A 22,258-nucleotide genomic window follows, 5' to 3' on the forward strand; every position below is an offset into this window, starting at 1 on the left:
TGACTCCCATCAAGGAAAAGAAGAAAACACGGAACGGAGAAGAAACCCCTGAAGCCCTGGAAAAGAAAAGGAAAAGAGACAAAGAGGGAAGGCGTATGCAAGACAGTCAGAGACCCACGTGAATCTGAATGTTAATTATTTTACGTTTGTGATTTAAGAGAATTCCCCTCAAGGACCTACTGAACTTTTCATACAGAAAAATAGTGGTTTAAGGTACATGAAACGCTCATAGATTTGTGAAAAAAATTATTATTGAGTTTAACGTGAGCGTAGTTAATTTCCCTAAGAAAGATTGCGCTAATTAAGATTTCCTTTGATTGATGTGTGTTAATTAATTGCTTATTATCACATCATAGAGCTGCTTTAATCAAAAGGAATGAAATATGCCAATGTGATTGTCAGTCAATTAACTAAGTCTTTAAGACGAGAATCTGAGAGTCGTATAATGTGTGTGTGGTGCGTGGTTGATGACTAATTACGATTGTTAATGGGCACCTAGAAATGTCTTGTTCTGTGTGAATAATATTTAGTATTTGTGATATAGAATGCATTATCTGGGATTTTAATTAGAGAAGAAATAAGAGCGTTCACTAAGTATTACATTTGAGTAATTATTCAAGATTGCTGAATTTCTTGTATGAATGAAGTTTTGAATTCATGTATTGTATGGTAACTATTAGATACCAGTAATTAAATGTTGTTTATATGTTAGCACATAATGGTTTGGTCTCATTTTCTTGTCTTTTGCAATGCACTGATTCAAAAAAAAATAAAAATCGAACCTAAGCGGGAAACGTTGATATAAATAGTAAGTGAGAAAAGGGCCAGGACCGCACAGCAAATTGATAACTTGGGGATGATAAAGAGATTTTGTTGTGAAAGATTTAATAACCTACTGGAAGTACTATATTTCTTGCACCATATCGAGGCATGGATGCGCAGTCATAAATCTAAATAAATATTTCCATTGCTCTCGGGTAGAAGGAGTATAAAATACAGAAGGTAGGAATCTAGAGTATAAAGAGGGGAACGTATAAAATTCAAAAAAAAAAAAAAATCACCTAACGCCTATTTGTTCCCGTATAGGGAGTAGGCGGGGCCGTTTACCCTATCTAACTTAAGGGACGATATATTTCACTGTCGCAGCATCACCCGGATATATATATATAAGTAAAGCATCCCAGGATAATAATAGAAAACAAGAGAGACAACGAACTAACAGAAAATACTCCCCCCCCCCCCCTTTTACAGTATATCAGAAATGTCCAATTTCACAAGGATACAAATATCCCCTCCATCTACTCTTTTCTGCAATCTTCAGCAGTAAATTTCTTCTCAACATCGTCTTCGCATCCAAATGAACTAGTACAACATCCAACAAATTATGATGAATCAGATTTCTCCAAATATAGGAGACCTAAGGCCATCCTAATTCCTAACGAGGATCTTTAACTCGCACCCACCTGGACAGAGCACTTAGCTCATAAATGTTTTCCTACACAGTAACCTTATCAGATAGCAGAGATTATAAAAGCATTTTGCTTTACCCTTATAGTCAGTAACGGCTTGCATCTTGCGAATAACAGCGGAGCAAATGATAACCCGTTGTTCATGTGAGAGAAGATCCACAGAAATACAAAATCGAATTCTTCATTACGGCCAACAACAGAAATCAGGAGGTATGAAACAGTAAATAAATCATTAAAGAAATAAATAAACTTTTTGGGAATTTAGCAAATAAAATAATAATAGAAAAATTTGCAAATGTAAATTATGCTTGTTTTTCCTAATTCCACTTCAAGCAAAATATTAGAAACTATTAAGCCAAAGGATGATATTGAGTGAGGAGCGGGGCGTAAATCAAATAGTTGTGATATGCATTTTACATTTTATATTTAAATGGGTATCATAGTAATAATTTCATTAATATTGTTTTTGGCTGTCTACCTTTATTAAAAGTGCATTGATTTGTATTTGTTGCTAATGGTTTATGTTGCCAATTTGTTGCTTATAGCTTGTGACAAGTCGGCATTTAAAAGTTTTTTTTTTTTCTCCCCATGGACTGTGGATTTATTTGAGAGTTTTACATAAGATCCTGTTATCGTATAGCAATCGTGATTTTCCGGATTTGAATTTTCGCACTGCGTGGTTCAGCAGTATGGTAATTGCAGCACTTAATATATATATATATATATATATATATATATATATATATATATATATATATATATATATATATATATATATATATATATATATATATATATATATATATATATAACAAAACTGACAAATTTCTTTCCCCCCATCACTCAACTACTTCTGAAGATCCCTATTCCCCAAGAGCATTCATCTCTTTGGCTAACATCAGCTCTCTTTCACCAAAACTGGCAAAAATTCTCAAGAAGTTTAACTTGAGAACTTGCTTCGCTACGCTCCCAAAACTTCATTCAATACTTAGTAAACCTAAAGAGAAACATCTTCCAACTCAGTTTCCAGGAGTGTACAAGATTTTGTGTGATTGTGGAAAGCCATACTATGGATAGACTACTAAATCCATTCTTCTACGTTTGGATGAACACCGTAGAGATATCTTCTATAACAGGACTAGAGCTAGCGCTCTCTCTAGCCACGTTCTCTTTTCAGCTAACTCAGACGAAGGCCGCCAACACATTGTGAACTGGACTTAAACTTCTAACATCCATGTGTGCTACGATGAACTCGAAAGAAAGATTGTCGAATCCAGGGAAATTTCTCTAGATTCCTCTCATATCAACAACAGCCTAAGTTTCAATCTCTCTGACGCACACGTTGCTTCTGTTCAGTATTGGCGCACTCGCGACAGCGCGTAGTATACGTTTAGTTGGAACTCAAGCTCGCATTTTGTTTTCAAACACGCTACTGTCTTTTTGTACTTGTTCTGTTAATGCAATTTTAAGTCTCTATTATATTTTAAGTCTCTAATATAGTCACATGTATGTAGACATGCGGCTGGCTTGCCCAGGTAATCGACCTCTGCTTAAACCTTATTGCTTATTAACTATATATATATATATATTAACTGAAAAAACAATTAAGCGCACGAAGCACTTCTTGGATAGGACAAATTCGCAACGTCCGTGTTTCCGTACACTTTGAACGGGCTGTCACATTAGTCCAAGTTTACTGATTTATCAGATCTTATCTGGAATAAAAGTCCTATGCACTCACGCTCAGTTCACGTGCCTCGAGGCATTGCAGCAAAAGCCGCATGAAGAGAGTCCCACTGCTGCATTGCAGTAAAGGTAACTTTCCTGTAATGGGCAACTTGCTACGGCTCAAAGAACTGCTATTACTGATAGCAAGACAGAAGGAAAGTATGCCTGAGACGAAGGATGGGGGAGGGGGGGGGTCGTTTGGAATCGATAGCGGAACGCCCCAGTAGACCTTGAAAGGCTTTATAGACTCTTGAATATTATTATCAACGTAACTTGTATTTGTTACTTCGCCGTGTAATTTGTCGCGACTTAACATCCATTCACGTGGTATTTTACAAGATAAGAGAATCGTTTAGTTTTTGAAACCAAAATCACTGAGTTATCAAAAAGTGTGTTTTTTTTTTCGCTTGCTGTTGATAGCGAATAATACTTTTAGCCGCTGTTATCACGAAGATTTAGTTGCGTTCACGGATGGCACCACCTTTTTCCACTCAAACGTGTCTGATTTTTTTTTATAATAATATTTTTTTTTAATCTCGAATCCGCAACTTGGAAAACTGCCAAACGTTATTCCCAAAGGCAGCATTCACCCTCCTCAATTCCGCCTACATTATCTACGTGTTTTTACATGCATCGTCAACAATGCGTATGAATGAGAGGTGGAAAGCAAAACTTGTTTACAGTTTTCAATGATGACTTCTGCCTGTTTTAAAAACGATAGCAATATTTTTCTCCTGTTTACTTGTATTAAAATAGTACATCGATAAAAACTTTTATTATTAATATTTTCTGTTATGAGTGACTTAACGCGGCTTCTCATTTTCATCGGCACTAAAACAAAATAACACACAACAACAACAACAACAACAACAAGATAAAAATAAAACTGAAGTCCACTCGTGTGTGAGTCATTTTGTAAAATCGATTCACATGTTTTCTTTTAGTCTTTAGTCTGGCTCGGATTGCAGAAAGAAAGGTTATTGAGGTCAGTAATAGTGTGCCTATTAATTGTACTTATTAATTAAAAAGGCAAATGTTACATTGTCCTTCAGACTCCATTATGACACTTTTGCTGTATAATAAACAGATCTTAAATATCGTTGAAGACAATAAAGTGAAACTAGGGAAGAATGAAGGAGTTAATACACAAATAAACAATAAACCACGTGGGCTGCGTATACCTCATGGACTGGCAAAATTTTATTCTCTCCACCAACAGAGCTGCTTAGTTTAGGCCTTTTCTCAGCTAGTTTCTGAGTTGTAAACCTCGATAAATAAGTCAATAAGATTTTTCAAACCAAAAGAAACTTGGCTAGTAACAATTATATCCTCCCGAGAGAAAGAAATTATAAATTTACTTAGGAAGAGGTAAAAATAGGTTTTAATCCAAAATCAGAAAAATTCATTACACAACAAATCGTAATACAGACAAATCAGCCTTCAGAACACGCAATTCATAGACAAAAAATATTTGTCCATGAATTGCAATACTGTTTTGGTGATGATGGGCGATAGATGGCGTTGGTGTTAGTAGTAGTAGTAGTGTCGTAGTTGGAGAATTAAGTAGTAGTGGAGAGGATGAGATGTATTTAGCGAAGTAGAGTAGATTGCCCTCCCACGATGAGCCCTTGGACTCCCTGGAGGTGTCACGTAATAATAATAATAATAACACACACACACACACACACACACACACACATATATATATATATATATATATATATATATATATATATATATATATATATATATATATATATATATATATATATACTGTTAGGAATTAGGGTTCACGGGATGGTGTTAGTTGTGTGTGCCATACTCGCTTCCCTAATATCATTTAAAATCACTGATGGTTTGGGCTAGCAATCAATGATTGACTAATAGTGGATATTGAATGCTCCCCAGGCCAAGTTCGACAGTGCTAAAACAGCCTCTCCTCCTCCTCCTCCTCCTCCCTTGGGGAATTAAATGGCTTATTAAATGTATTTATTTATTTATATAGTTTTAATGTCAAAATTAAGTGTTTGTTGATAACCTGTAAAGAATTTAATGTATATAAACATTTGGATTTGGGAGTGCTGGTTGGCAGTAAGTTGAAGGGTACATCGCAAAAGTCATACACGCCATAAGGTCACTATATTATTCCTTTGGTCACCTAACATCCTTTGGAGGGGGGGGGAGGAGGTAGTATAGAGAAATAGAATCCAGAGTCGAGGGATCAAGATGATGACAGGTCTGGGAAGATACGAATTTGTCATAATATGACTAGTGTGAGCGTGCGAGGGAGGGGGGGGGGTGATTCATGAGTATAGTTAAAAGGGAGTGAGGAGTAGATTTTTTTTTGCCTAGAGAGTGTTGAATTAGTGGAATGAGTCACCAGAGCAGGTTGTGAGTGCTGTCTCAGAGAATGAGTGAAGTAGAGGTTGTGCGAATGTGGGTTAGTGCTTGGTAAAATGTCAGCGGGCTTCCGGCAATGAGTTTACGGTGGTTCTCCTGTAGTAATAAATATAAATATGATGTTCATCTTGGTGATACTATTATATGTACGCAATAATTTTGGGAAGAAATATTATTTTGGTTAGTTCGAAAAATTTTAAATTAAAGAAACAAATTAACCTATAGAAACATAATAACGCTTTGATATAAAAGTACAATAGGGAGTATGCAGTTTCTATGTTAGCAGCATAGATTTGTTTTCGTTCTGGAATGCGAAGTTGTGAAACATACAAATATAGTTAGTCACCATGGAAACTGATTTATTTCAGCGATATTGGCGCAATCACACCAAACTCCCGTTTCTCGGCTCTTCCGCTACGCACTAGTCAATGCATGAGAAAGCTAACGTAATTTATTTTAGTGTTCAAATTCTACGGTCAGAATTAGTTACTAATACCAACTATCTTCTCTCCAGTGTTGGGTTGTGGGCGAATGCTTTCACAGTAATAAGAAGTTCAAGTGAGCATAATATTTAACCCATTTCTTATGCAGAGGAAAAATCTAATCAGTATAATAAAAGAGTAAAAAACAATGCAATCATTCTAAATTGCATTATTTATTCCCTGTCTTAGGAAATTTGACCCGCTTTGTAGACGGCTTTATGTACAACAAGAGACTCTAACGTATAGAAGCTAGAAAAAAATTACAGTGATTGGCCAAAGTAGATTAGCCGATTTGAATCATTCTTGAGCACCAATAATGCTAAAGGATCAGAACGAAATAAATTTAAATTTATTCTGTTTAAAAATTTATTTTAAATTTACATTTAAAATAAACACAAGCAGCTCAATGGTATTTCATTCACTTTCTCATTATTCTCCCAGATGGCACCACTTGACGATGTTTATGTTTTCTTTGTTGAAAAAATTCCACTTCATATATTTATATGAAGTAGCATTTTTGATGAAAATTTTCCCCAGTAAATTATTTTTGGTTCAACTGTCCTGGATTAAAAGACTCATCGAGGGAATATATCTAACCAAACAGATTACTTAATTTATTAATTAAAATAAATTTTTAATATTCTACATCTGTGTAGCTCAGTGGATGTGGCGTTTGCACACCACCGCGCTAGGCCGCACGAAGGAAGTCTTGGTTTCGAGTCTAGTCGGCGACTAGAGGAAATTTTTCTAAGCCTTTTTTCGACCGGTTCCCGAGTTAGTCGATCTCTGGCACGGGCAAGCAGGTTTATCCTCCCGGAAACTCGGGTTTTTCGTCCTGTAAACTCAAGAAAATCGACCGTAGAACCCACATTATTTCAGACATTAAATATATTGTGTTAGGGTTAGAGACCACGAGATGGCGGCACATTTGAGCCGTCTCTCTTCACTGCGTACCGCTTAATTAGTGATAGCCTTGGGCCATCTGTCTCTAATTGGGTACCAGTGGAGATTGAACTGCCCACTCAGTCTCCAAAAGTTAGATAGGGCTAAATGGCCTCGCCTACTCCCGTATATACGGGAATAAAAAGGCGTTAGCTGATTTTTTTTTTTTTTTTTTTACATGATTCTTTGATTATTATTACTATTATGTGATACCTCCAAGGCGTCCAAGGACTCATCGCGGAAGGGCACGCTACTCCTCTCTGCTACAGACATCTAACCATCTCTACTGCTACTTAATTTTCCTATTACACACACTACCATCATCGCCATCTACCGCCCATCACCACCACCAAAAAAACAGCATTTTTGTCTGTAAATTGCGTGTATTCTGAAAGCCGATTTGCCTCAACGCGGGATGAAAAATCCGATTTAAACCCTTCTATTGCCATATGAGATTGCTAACTAAACCTTTTCCAGTCGAAGGGCGCAATATACCCTAATTCTTCCAGTCCCATTTTATAGAATTAATTTGAATCCCAAGTTTGTTAAGGTAACTTCAAATAGTCTTAGGTAGTTTATTTATTTTTTAAAGAAACTAAATATTACTCAAATTTTTAACACGGCAATCGTAGTAAATATTAAAGTCATATACTGTCGTATTAGTGAGGAACATTGAGTTTTTCGGTTCTCAAGAATGCACGCCATGAGGTTAATTATTATTATTATTATTATTATTATTTTGCATCTATTCTTGAAATGTGAATTTGTGAATCATTAGTTGAATAAGGAAAATATTTTCTGGCAACTGTTTAGCTCTTGTTGCTTTATAGGAAATACACATCCTGATCGCATTAAGATTATAGCGTCAAGAAGGAAATATTTTGATACGGAAGACGGCCTAATGCCGTCATTAATAGTCCAAATGCCAGAAGGAAACCTTGAATATAAACGATTATACACGAACAATAACAACAAAAAAAGTTGCCTTGAGAGTTCTTTAAAAATTAAAAGAAGAATAAAATGGCATCGTAATTTTTAGTCGTTAAATATTTCTATCATTATATATTTATTGTTTTTATTTATACGTAGTGATCCAAACTGGTTAAATTCGCAGACGAAATGTCGTCCTAATTTCAGAACACATCTGCATTTATAAACGAATTTATAAACATAGTCTAATATGACATATTATAGACTATGCCAATTATGTGTGTGTGTGTGTGTGTGTGTGCGCGCGCCAGTCTGGATTCCACTTTCAGTAAAGTAATTTTTGTTCCCTCAAGTATGCGTTGCATGATTTATCTTAAAAATTGTACACGTACTTACACTTATTTCATAAATATTACCTAGAATGTGTTCAAGAACTATAAATAAATTTACAAAGCAACTTCTCGAAATGTTTTATATAGATATGTTTGATATATCATGTTTTTATTTATATAAGATGTGTAAATAAGGTGCCCATACATTCCAGTTTTCTGATCATTTGTCCCGGTGTCCTGAAAGATACTAGTTTTGTACCAGATTTTGAATGCATGAAAAACAAAATTTATTTACGTATTTCTATAAATGACATCATTCGTATAAGCTTATACGCATGCGCAAAAGTCTACAACCCGGATAATCAAACTGAATAATATTAAGTTTCAATTTTAAATATTTTTAGTAAAAATAATAATAATTTTATTAAATTTCCTGTAGCCTCCATGCAATATTGGGACATTGTTCTAAATATAGGTATAATACTAGTAATGGTGGTAGGCAGTAGATGGCGTTGGTGTAGTTGCGGTCAGTTGGTTGATTGAGTGGTGGAGACAGAGTTGTAGAGCGAGTGTCCGCCCTCGATGAGCCGTTGGACTCCCTGGAGGTGTCAAATAATAATAATATAGCCATTTCAAGAAACGCGGCGTATGGAAAGCAGAAGACGCAGCGAAATAGAATCAATATGTTTTTAATGATCTGTAGTTCCCTTTCCCGTAATTCTAAATGGCGACACTCACACTGCCAAGATTTTTGCTTGGTATAAAACAAACTACTAAATACAAAAATATTGAGTATCTTAATGTTTTAGTTTGTCTTCCGTTTCTTTTTTAATTAATTTATTAAAAATAAATAAATCTCATGCCTTTTAACTCCTCAAAGGAAGTAGCAGCCTCGTGCTACCTTTGTCATCGCCAACGGTGCGCACTGTGGGACAAGTTTCGCCACCTGGTGTTCCTAATTAGAACTATAATTACTGTATGAAACAATGCAAGTTCTAAGATCGATTTTTTTGAGTTGTGGGATTAGAAACGTGTACTTTACCTGCTGCAAAGATCGACTAACTTGTGAATGAGGTAAGAAAAAAAATGTTAATAACAAAAACTAATCCATAGATATTTCTTCTGTAGATCTTACCTCATGGAAGTAACCACAGAGTTAGCAAGGAGCTTTTCATTATTTATTTATTTATTTATTTATTTATTTAAATTGAAATTGTAGTATTGCAAAGGACAGGTATGATAAAGGAGTGAGCTTTTTGATGTTTATCATTCGAGGAGGGGGGGGGGATGGATCGACAAGGTTAAGAAACTATTCTATAAGAATCTTTAAGAATTCAACTAACTATTAAACGATGTTGACCTTATGGTTTCCAAGAAATTTAAAGCTATTTATAAAATTCTTCAATTATTTTTTTCTCGTGTTCTAGTTATCATAAAGTTTTTCCTTCATTAATCGATATTTTTGTGAAAACTTAAAAAAGTTAACAAAAATACACTGATAAGTGATGAGAAATGTTCAAAATATATAATAATTCATCGTTCTTGAGTGACTCCTCGAATTGTGTAGTTTATCTTCTCGCTTCCTGAATACCAATACTGTGTTGTGCTACCATCTACTGGCAATTCTTTGAAACATTCACAACGAAAGATAAAATACCAGTGGGCTAAATTGGATCACGCTTCCTGTCTCTTTAGTTGCATGTATATTTATGTTATCAACGTGTGTTGTAATTGATTATTACATGTCTTCTTGTTTCAATAATACTTCAGAGTTTTCTGCACGACAAAAAATATATATATTAATTTTTCTCGCTATCTATGCTACAGGATAATCTACAAATAGTTTTCCCTATCGTCTCGCTGCTATTCTGTTCTGGCAAACTGTAATGCATACATAATATACGAATGTCCATCTTTTCTCGCTAGTTTAATTAGCCTTCTTAGAGAATGCTAATGAGTCCATAATCTTTTAAATTCTTCTTTATCCCGTTATTAAACTTAAGCTCTTCTTTTTTTCTAATCTTATTCAATTTTTTTACACTGGGGGGGGGGGTCTCTGCAAAAAATTAATTTCACCCAAAAAAGTTTAAAATTATATTTAAAATATCACTTTAAAATATAATTTTCCGTACTTTTTTCAAATCTTCTTGAATATTACTTTAAAAAACTTGTATTTAAAAAATTTAAACCTGGCATATAGCTCTAAAAATATCCAACCAAGGGGCTACTTTTTTTTTTTTGTTAAGTTTTACTTGTGCTAACTGCAAAACTATTTATCATTTAATATTATTAAATATTTTATTTCTAACATTTATTTGTCATACAGTAGAAGACCTTCTCTCAACCTTCTTTCTCCGTAAGAATTTTGACGTGAGTTTTATTTATTATTTTATTTTATTTTTAATGCCAGCTGACTAATGATTTTAAATACAAAATACCGTTTTGTTTGTGATCAGATTATTATTTCATTATTTGCGCTGTAACAGCGTGTTTTTTATCGTCTTACGCAATCGTTAAATATACGTCTGCTAATGTGGCAGATATATTTGTGCGAGTTACTTATTTGAAAATAATAAATAGCGACTACTCTAGTTAATTCTTTTCAGAAAACAAAGATACGATATTTTTGTTTTTCAAAATTACATTGCTTACTTGCTGTTTTGGTTATTAGTGTTCTGTTAGTGATCTAGTAAATAAGTGTTTTAATTTTCCCTAGCACTTATGACACAGTAGCACAAACTGAAAATAAATTACACAAGAGATTTAAAGCGTTTTTATTAAATGCAATATTTCTATATTAATTAAATGTTATTAAACTTCTTGTGTTTTCGGCATTCATTATAATGCTATGAATAGTGAATACTGGAAATAATGACCACTGACAATCTATAATTCATTCAGATTCTGATGTTACTATTTTCACCTTACACTAACGTAAAGAATTGGATTTATTTCCCTTGTGCATTATATATGAGTGTGAAAGTAACAGTTTATTATGGAGAAAGAGAATGTTTCTACCCTTCAGTCTTAGCAGCCATGTAAAGGTGATGCAGCAATTTGCTGTCCCTGTCTCGGATTTGCACCCCCCTAAAAATCCTCTATCTACTTAATCCTTCCCCCACCCCTTTCTGTAAGAGGTTTTTTTTTTTTTTTTTTTTTAAATTTTATTTTATGTCGTAAACTGCACGTCTTTACCTGATTTTCCCGTGTATAGGATGAAAAACCCGAGTTTTTTCTTAAAGCATTTCCCATGCTTATTACGATTATTGTTTCGTTTAGCTTTATTTGTCTTTTTTCGTTTTTGTTTTAACAAAAATATATAAACAATCATATATTTTATAACACAAAATACACCTTGTCACTTCTTTTCAGTTTGTAAAATGCATTTTTTATCCCTTAATTTTAATTTTAATTAATTTTTTTTTTTATGCGACATGCTAAGTGAAAGCGACAGACAGCTTATCTTTCTAATCCATCTTATTTTTCTAATCGTGTATTATGTGTGTGTATTTTGTGATCGATTTTTTTTTTTAAATTATGCATTTCAAAACTTAATTATTTTCCCATAGAAAAATACCCACTTTTGTGCGCCAAAGATCAATTAATTTTGAATCGACAGAAAAAATAAGACAAAGAAAAAGTTCGTCTAGAATCGAACATGTAGGGGCATTCTTCTGCTGCTGGTAGGCATCACTATAGACATCCTCCCTTACAAACGACGTTTGTGTTAAGCAGTAATTTTATTATTTTACTCTTTCTGACTTTTGAAAAATTACTTCAAATTTTAAAATTTTAAAAACATTTTTTTTTATTCTTATTGTATGCACAGTATTAAATTATTCAACACACATATTATTATTACACGTCACCTCCAAGGCGTTCAAGGACTACTTTGGGAAGGTCGCACGACTTCACCCACAAACACAAACACTTATTTCCACTATTTAATCCTCTATTTGCGCCATCTACCGCCTATTAATAGTATTTTTTATCTGTTGAAGGAAGCCATATATTATTATTATTATAGAAAACGTATTATGAGTTGAAATTTCAAGAGTGATATTCGAGAACTTTATTGTTGTTTGTTATTATTGTTTTTGTGAAAGATGTCAGCAGAAACCAAATTCAATATGTTTAACTGTGTTAGAAGGCAGCGCAGTTTTTTTTCGGTGGGGGGGGGGGCGAAATGATTATTTGAGAGGGGATTGACTTTATTTACAGAATCACAAAACATGAATGAGTGCTATTCAATGGGTCGAAAACAAACTGTATTGAATAAAGTAACAAAATAAAAATAATAAAAGACAATCTTTTCTGTCGCAGTAGATATTCTACCAAATATGGTCTGAAGAACTAAAGCGTGGCGAATAAGTTGCGGCAGTTTACTGTCGCACAATTTATTGCAGGAGACTAATTTTATCACAAGATCTGTTCTTATTGCAGATGTTTTTATTGAAGTGCACTTTATTGCACTTCAATAAAATTCCTTTATTGGAACGCCTTTTACATTTATTTTTTGTATTTCTTTATTTATTATTATCATTATTTGACCTCAGAGCTATTTTCTCGCTAGTCCTTTTCATTGCGTGCATTTTATCGCAGTGCTCTATATCGGAAAGTCTTTTTATTACACTTAAGTTGTTCTTCGAGATGTCTCCGCGCAATGTCGCTGTGATCGCTTATAATTTATTGATGCATTTTCCCAGAATTTCTAATTATTATTCATTTATTCACCCGATAGCAATAAAATATTTCAGAAGGTACAAATTCAGATCCCAATGGATTATCGTTATCATCGTCGTCATTATTATTTTATTTATTTATTTGGTAATTTTCTGCGATTTTTTTTATTCTTATTTTTTCCCCCTGGTTGTTTGTTTTCGAGATCGTTACGCATGCGCTGTTCCAATCATAATAATTCATTTCTTCACCGAAGACCCTGCACTGTCACTTTGCTTCGCCTTTCAATCGCTTAAAACGCATGATTTTAAGGTTTAATTTTGCAGCGAGAATACGTGATATTTGCCATTTTTAATCGCATTACCACTGATGCAAGTAAAAACTTTAAATGATCGTATCCCTTGTATCACGTATCACCAAACTGCATTGGAAGTGATTGCAATCCTTACAAAATCTTAAAGAATTCTTATTGCATCACACAATATGACGTTGCAGCAAAATGCTAAATATGTAAATTAATATTTATTATTGTAATTAGCGATGTTTCCTAATAACACTCACTGTAGTCTGAGATCTCTTACTTCTTTATCATGGTTTACTTGTCCACAAAAGGCAGTGTGTGTGTGTGTGTGTGTGTGTAAAATATCCAAATTAAAGTTTTGGATATCTATTGGGTCGGGGGAAAGATTTCCTTGCTTGCTTCGATCGCAGCCTCAACCATGGCCGGCTGGAGGTTTTGCGGGGCCTCAGGAAATATTTATTAGTGGGATCCCAAAATATTTGCAAAAAATAATTTTTTTATCGAAAACTCATATAATTTTATTAAACATAATTTACAAGCAAGAGCCTGTGTAGCTCAGTGGATGTGGCGTTTGCACACCACCGCACTTGGCCGCACGAAGGAAGACTTCGTTTCGAGTCTAGTCGGCGACTAGAGGAAATTTTTCTAAGCCTTTTTTCGACCGGTTCCCGAGTTAGTCGATCTCTGGCACGGGCAAGCAGGTTTTTCCTCCCGGAAACTCGGGTTTTTCGTCCTGTAAACTCAAGAAAATCGACCGTAGAACCCACATTATTTCAGACATTAAATATATTGTGTTAGGGTTAGGGACCACGAGATGGCGGCACTTTTGAGCCGTCTCTCTTCACTGCGTACCGCTTAATTAGTGATAGCTTTGGGCCATCTGTCTCTGATTGGGTACCAGTGGAGATTGAACTACCCACTCAGTCTCCAAAAGTTAGATAGGGCTAAATGGCCTCGCCTACTCCCGTATACGGGAATAAAAAGGCGTTAGATGATTTTTTTTTTGAATACATATAGTTGTATACTAAATTATTCCCCATATCAAGGCACTTCTGAAACATTAAAAATTTTATTATTAAATTTTCTTAGAAATTTGAAAGTGCGGGGCTCCTCTACTATCTACTAATATGTACAGTTGCATAGGTCACCTGAAACACACAGCAGCGTGATGATTACAGCGCCCTCCTTTGACAGCATTATGGTTGGAGATAATCCATATGGTTGGGGATTCTCGTACCTCTGGTATTCTGGAGAGATCCGGAATACCAGAGGTACGAGATCTCCAGAATCCCCAATCAATGACAATATGGTTGGGGATTCTGGAGATAACGGAATCCAGCACAGCAGCTTTTTGCTTTGCCATTCAAACTGTTCGCTGGACATCTAACAAATTCGTTATGAGTTATTCAACTAATAACTCCGGTCGCCTGAAATGACTGCTTGCTTATTTTAAACTGTTCATTCGTGTAAAATTTTAAATCATTTCCACGATCTCTTTCTTGTATTCTGATTTGATCTAATCTTGATAACTTGTCATGCTCGTTCTGCTACATTTAATCACAACTTCCCTCTCGGCATTGTTTCAGTTATAACGGCTTAAATAAACGGCAACTCGGTCACGCATCATCTAATAAATTAGAATATTCATGACCGATTCAGTAACCATGTTCGCAAACTCGAAGGAATAAATTAAGGAATAAATTATGCCGCGCGCAGAAACAAAGCTATCCAAACGAACCAAATATTGATATATTGTTTCAATAATGATAATTCAGCTGTCACAGCTACTGACCAAAAGGATGGATTAAAATTAATATTTTGCTTACGTACTGGATTAAAATTATTGCTACTTATCTTTCATCTTGGCACGACCAGGTAAAATTTAATACACTGTTAACCAAATAACTAAGCTTCATAGAAACGTAATTAATGCTAAGATAATAGGATTAATCCTTCTACATAGTGTGTTATGTCTATAAATTGGGTATTCTTAGATTGGTTTATTTTGCGGGATGAAAAACCAAAGTTCCGAGAGAAGAGAGGAACATACCACTGCTGTATATGAACTGCGAATTCATTCAGTGAGAAAATGTCCTTATACGCAAATTTCGAATCCAAAAGACGTAAGTTATTGACTGAACTTTGGAGGTGTTATATATATTTCCTTTTGTATATTTGATGATGTCCTGGGTCCTACAGATTTGCATATTTTATTTCATCATTTTCCTTTAGCATGAACCTGCAAGTAAGTTTTTGCCTCTTTTTTCTTTTCTCTTAGAAGCTCTGGTTTTAATCCTATAATTCAGAAAGAGACAACAACAGAATCACACATTTAGATTATTGCAGGCAAGTTTCCAGTGAGGGGTAAGAACATAAGATGGTACCAGCTATTTGGCATATTCACATTACTCGCAAACGTTCAGTTCGTCAGTAGCCATCAATTCAGCTACGAGAAATGACTAAAATTGAGGAGGTCACGGATAAAAGAGTTCTGTTTGCTCCCTGTATGTGCAATGAAAGGCATTTAATTTTTTTTTTTTTTTTTTGAATACTGAGCCAAATAATTTAATTACTGAATCTTATTAATTGGCGCCCGGTTAACTCGTTATAAATGCTGCTTACTCGAAAAGAGCTAGAGTACACTCCCAGAAGAAAGATTATTATGGGTTCGATTCTAGTCGATAACAAGAAGAAAACCTTCTAGGTTTTTTAGTCTGTTTATTCACTCTTTGGCACAAACAAGTACGTTTTTTTTTTCTTCTGACAGTAACCGGAGCGTTTAACCAATCAACTGAAGAAACTCAACAGAAGAACTTACTGTTTCACACATTGATATACCCGATAAGTTTAAAGATCAAGAGATGGCGGTAGGTGTCTGCCATACGCTCTTCTCTGATGCTTAAGAAATCGTTGATAGTCTTGGACTTAACTATCAGTGATGGCTAAGGTTGGAGATGACTGCTTCCTGTCAGTCTTCCAAAAAATTAGTTATGGTTAAAAGAGCTCCTTCGTCTATTCTCTTTGAAATAAGTGAAGTGGTTAGATGATTTATTTTTTAAAATCTTATTAACAAGCTATGCATCACTTAAACATAACGTCGGATAAAATTTCTTATCATTGCAATATGATTTAATTATACTCTCAATTCAGTGATTTTTGCAATTATCGTCTCTACTTTCAAATAAATTAATTAGTCGTAAAATATTCAACATAGTGCACAATAAATATTGTACAGATTGTGGGAAAGAAATACATGTGAACCAAGGTAAAATACAGTCAAATATTATGCGAAAATTAGGAAGAAGCTTGTAGAGATACCGATCAGTAATACACTGCCTGGAAAGAAGTCAGCGGACACCATAGTGTGAGGAACAAACAGCCATGGCCCCTACCTTAAGAATTAGGACACCCTTTCGCTGAGATGACTGCAGTAATTCTATGGCATATTTTTCACAAGCGTACGATAGTGATCAATGGGAATTTTGGACCATTCTTCCTGTAGCCATGCAGTGATGTCCCCGACTGTTGTGGGGTTGACGTCGCTTGACCTCACACGAGGCTACAAGTCATTCCACAGATCTTCAATAAGGTTGAAATCAGAGCTCTCTGGAGGAAAGTCAAGTGTGGTGACGATCATGTTCACAAACTACGCAGTTACAGCAGCAGAAGCCTTATCACACGGTGCACTATCTTCCTGAAAGAGACAATGGTCAGTTCCGTAGAAACGCCACAACGTTGGAAGCATTGCATTGTTCAGAATGTTCAGATACCTCTCGGAGGTCAGTGTTCGTGACACCAAAAAAACAAAGGTATGAGGCCAAACCAGGTAAAACATACCATCACAGAGCCGCCTCCGAATTTCATAGCCGTGGTTACGCACTCTGGAGACGTTCACCGGGCATCCGCCACATCCACACCCATCCATCTGCCAGGCTGAGGGTGTAGTGTGATTCTAGCTCCATAATTCAGCTTTCCAAGTTCCACTGTACACACTTTTTGCACCACCGAAGATGATTCTGCGTATTGGTTCGGGTAATGTGGGACTTGCATATTGCGATCCTACCATGGAAATCCATGTTGTGATCCCTGGTTCTGGTTGTGTTTTGTGCAGATTCGTGTTCCAGTCGATGGTCGGAACACTCTATTCAACGTGTCGGTCGACGGATGGCAGTTTTTAATCTATTATCCTTCGTAGCACCGTATGATCACGTTCGGTGAGTGTGATGGGTCATCCCCAGTAGTTGACTTCATACGCTTCCATCTTAATATGGTATCACTGATTGTTGACCTGGGATGGCCCGATCTGTCAACAATAAGACGAACAGATACGCTGGCAACATTGCATCCTATCACAACCCTTCTTTCAAACTCCGTCAGTTCCCTTCTCGCAGCCATTTCACCCGGCTACAAACACGTGACTCGTTACATGCACGATGCAACTTGCTCAATGGAGTGTTCGTTGACTTCTTTCCAAATAATGTATTTGGCTGGCAATGAAAAACTCTGACGGCAGCAGTAAACTCTAACTATAGTCGTTTTAGTTATCAGCTGATGAGTGTCGTATTTTTTAACCCTCGAATAATTTTTCGTAAACGTTACAATAATACTTCATCAATCACATGAATGCGCTTTTTATTTAGAAGATTGTTAATCAGACAGAGATTTCATTTTATAAAAACAAGCGAAATTAGAATATTTCCCTCACTGTTTATTGAGTGTTGTTTTTTGAGGAAATTTCTAGTAAACTCGTTTAAATCCCAGAAGACAGCATTCTTGGTTATAGCAAGGATTTGAATAAGCTGCATGTCTTCTCGTGATTCACTGCCACCTGCTTTAATAGACACTTCAAATCGAGATGGTTCATCCAATTTGTAACTTACAACAGATTCATACCATTGATACCGGAATTTGTATATAGTAAATTCCAATAATCTTGAAGGTCAGAGTGAAAATTACAAATTTACAGAGTGAAATTTACAAAAATTCTTTCACAGTATTTTCCCCCCCTTTTTTTTATCATGGCAGCCATAGTTCTTTGTTTTTCTAATTAAATTTGTTAAAAGTTTCCTTTATATCGTATAACTTTTTTAGCACTAATTATACAAACATAAACAGGTACTGTGACTTGTTAAATCAGTATCGACTGATGAGGGTGGCAGAATTATACAATACTAATAGAATTTTATAGGACATTGATTACAAAAAAGATTACGGTGATATATGTCAAGAGAGCAATCATAATGCAATCCAATATCTCTGAATTCGCATATTCTTGAATCGTTTTTCAAGGTCTAGAGTGAAAAGAAAAGTTTAAACACGCTCCCAAACTCCAGATTAGTATTTGAGAGATTGATCCAGGATTTGTGGTTAAGTTGAGGACAAGATGGGTTGCTCTGTGGAGAAGAAAAAACCCCAGTTTTTTGTTGGGTGATTATGTGATGAGATGTTCGAGATTATCTTGAACTTTTCTTCATTTCGAAGTCTTGTCTAAACAAGGACGATAGGAGAAGATTCTTTTTGGAGAAACGACATGGAACACAGTTTTGAAGGAACTTTGGTCAACTTTTCCTTCCTTCCAGTCTCCATAGCTCATTCAATAACCACGATGTTCTTTAGATTTCGTGGATTCGATTCTGTCACAGTACGTAAGGGATCTTCAGCTATTAGTTGAGTTAACCTGTCTCATGAAGAGGAGGAAAAAGATATTTTTCAAAATGAAAAACCTGAGATTTTCTCCTGAATCTCTGGTTTTCTTTCTGCTAAAAAGCCATAGAATCCGCGTAGTATAAAAATAGCAGACCATCAAGGAGTTAAATCTCTCCATGAAGTACTCCCTGACTAAAGATAGGTTCCACTACGTGGATAATGAATCCATGGTTATACTTCTAGTGGAAAAAGAAGAGCTTATCCTTCCGGCTGTGAAATATTATCGAGATCTATGTTATAACAATTATTTTTGAGGTATTGCTCTATTTGCATTCACGCTCTAATTGGAATCTAAATAGAAATGATGAACTTAATTATCCCTCTTATGGGAAACAATTCTTCACAAATTCCAAAATTAACTTATAATTATATTTTGTATTTATTATTAAATCCTGTTAAAGTTATTTTTACTACAACCTTAATATAATTAGACCATGACAATTAGACCATATCTACATCAGGGGTCGACAACAGGCGGCCCGCGGGCCGCATGCAGCTCAAAGGTGCATTTTTGGTGGTTCATAAAAGGTGGACCATACTTGCATGACATGTGGCCCGTATGTTGAATTATTTAAATAATACATTTTATAATATGACTAATAAATTAAAAATAATTTTATATCTATACTTCGTGATATCACCCAGCAACTTGGCGCAAGTCAACCGTGTGAATCATCATGAGGGGATAATAAAGACGAGTTCATCGGACGACAACCGAGATTTGATGCACTTTTGCAGTCGCGTTCCCCGGTCCGTCTTTTAATATAATTCAATAACATCAACTATTATTTTCAGAGGATATATATTTGTTAAAAATAATTTTAAAAATGGGTTCAAGAAAGTGTAAAATGCAGATGAAGGAAGAAGGTTTAATGATGAATGGAACAGTAATAGGGATAATCCCCTTTGTCGTATTTGTCATAAAAGTGTTGCTGTTATGAAAGAATATAATATCAGACGTCATTACGAGAATGTCGTACTTTATCTCGTACTTTAAATATCTCTGTGTTTTTTAAGATTGATATAATTAAAAATTGATACCTTGAGTAATTTTTTCACTCACTATTTTCTCTTAATTAAACGCTTGCGGCCCGATTATTAAACATAAAAGTTGAATGTGGCCCGCGAGTCTGAAAAGGTTGCCGACCTCTGCTCTACTTCATGTACATGCAGTTCGCGTGTCGTTCTTGAATATATGGCTTCTGGTCTTGTTTACTTTAAGTCATACTGAAGATGCCCTTGATACTAGGACGAAATACAATCATATATTTTATATCAATAAAAAATATATACTTATGTTAAATCCGTTTTATATTATGTATTAAGTTTTGCTAAGTAACAATGCTTATCTGCCCTTAGTTTTATAAATAAATACATCATATTTTTATACATAAAAAAATAGTATTTCTATCCTTTTCAAACCTTAATTTCTTCTTCAGACTAAAGGTGAAGTATTTACGTTTTGTTTCTTGGGCATTCTCAATGTACTGTTGGGTTTGCTTCACAAAATATAACGAGACCTCCTCATAAAACCTTTTAATATACGAAAGCTAGTGACAACGTGATTCATCTTCCAGGAATCCATACTAACATACTGTGTACATATCAGATTTAATGCCACGATATCTGAAATATAATGTCATATTTACACGTTCATAAGAAACTGCCCATACATATCATATCTATTCATCTCCAGTTTTCTTGTATTTACTCCTAATGCGGATTCTGTGAGCTGTAATTCTGTAATTTGAGTCGCCTTAATAGCAGGCATTACACCAGGTTGATTAATAATTTCCTATTTTGGCGCTGTACACGTACATATAAAACAAAAAAGGCTTAATACAGCCGCACTAACACATGGCCATTGTTTATAGCCAATCTTTACGGAACTAGATGTCGAGAGTTCATTGGGCGGTTGTCTAGGATACAGTCATATTCCCCGAGAAAAAGTCAAGTGCCTTTCTCCTGAGAACGTGCTTGCCAATACACGTTTAAGACAGCAGTTGAGTGGTGGGAATCCATGCTCTACCCGAGCTATAAACAGTCCATTGTCACATGCAATGAGATGTCCAATCCAGGAATACTTTGAATCATTTTGACTCGGTTTATTTATTTATTTATTCATCCACTCCTGCATTTTTGAAAGTGTACACTGTGTTTCCAGTTCTCTCAGTGAGTTGACGACTTCACGAAAATAATGCAGTAATAATACCACATGGTCTCATCGTTCAGGTATTTTCTAATGTATTGCTTTCCACATATCAGTTTGTGTTCTTTTTTTTTTTTCTTTCTTTTTACCTCCAGTATAGTAATCAAAGTCTTCAAGTGACTTCGTAAGCTGGTGTATCTGAAACAAACAAAATATCAAATTTAATAAGTCATCTTAAGTATATAGGCTTCATTTCTTGTATCTTTTAATGTTCGCAATTAATTGCTTGCATCGTGTGGCTGGAAGATTTAATTTTCGTTAAGACAGAATTAAAGGTTAAAAAAAATATATATATATAAAGAAGTTAATCAGGAAGGATAGGCATGAGTGATTGCCTTTACTGAGGCGGTTATTAAGGGTAGACTCTTACTTGAACAGGAGTGATGCATTTTTTTTCCCTTCCCGTAGCTTCGTGATATGCTGTCGACTCTAAATCAACATATTCCCAGCTGATCATTTTTACTGGAAACCTGTTAATTTGGGACACTGTCTTGTTTTTAATGATCGCACACAGACTCTCGCGTTCTTGAATTTAATGTTTCATGGTACTGATGGGAGTTGATTTTCATACAATTTCTTCTTTTTAAGGCCAAAATTTTTTTTTTTTTTTTTTTTTTTCAGTACAGTATAATACACAACGTCAACTATGGTAATCTAAAGTATGAAACTTTGCTGATTTAGTCAAAGTTGTGAAAATAAATAAATAAAATAAATGTTTTAACATTTGGTTTCAACAACTTTATAGAGCCAAAGGAGCTGGAAAGATGGTTCACAGACACATGCTATTCTAAATCTTAATTTCTTCATCTATAACGATTCAAAATGCACTTTAAAAAACCATATCATGAGTCATTAACTGTTGAACAGTGTTTGTTTCCAGCATGCGGAAGGCAATGATATAATGTTAGTGTTTTTGATGATTCGACCGAAAAAAAAGTTGTTGTTTATGATTGAGGTCTCATCCGCAAACCTTCTTGTCAAAATGAACCGTATTACTCACTCATGCAGAAGCTTCATTCACACACGAGTGGACACGACTGTAGACATTGCGCTTAGTCCTAGATGATTAAGTTTGCACT

General features: G+C 35.0%; 1 protein-coding gene across 3 annotated transcripts in view; it reads right to left on the bottom strand.

Annotated features, from left to right (window-relative positions):
- Positions 1-20,491: 20,491 nt before the first annotated feature.
- The window catches only part of tei (irregular chiasm C-roughest protein teiresias), a 335,409-nt gene continuing 333,642 nt past the window's right edge, over positions 20,492-22,258 (bottom strand). For all 3 annotated transcript variants that reach the window (XM_090406158.1, XM_090406159.1, XM_090406157.1), the window contains exon 9: positions 20,492-21,317. The gene's annotated coding sequence lies outside the window, so the exon portion shown is untranslated. The remainder of the gene's footprint in view (positions 21,318-22,258) is intronic.

Source organism: Typopeltis vanoorti, chromosome 16, assembly GCF_054136105.1.
Source record: "Typopeltis vanoorti isolate ZY-2024b chromosome 16, IOZ_Tvanoo_1.0, whole genome shotgun sequence".
Lineage (NCBI taxonomy): Eukaryota > Metazoa > Arthropoda > Arachnida > Uropygi > Thelyphonidae > Typopeltis > Typopeltis vanoorti.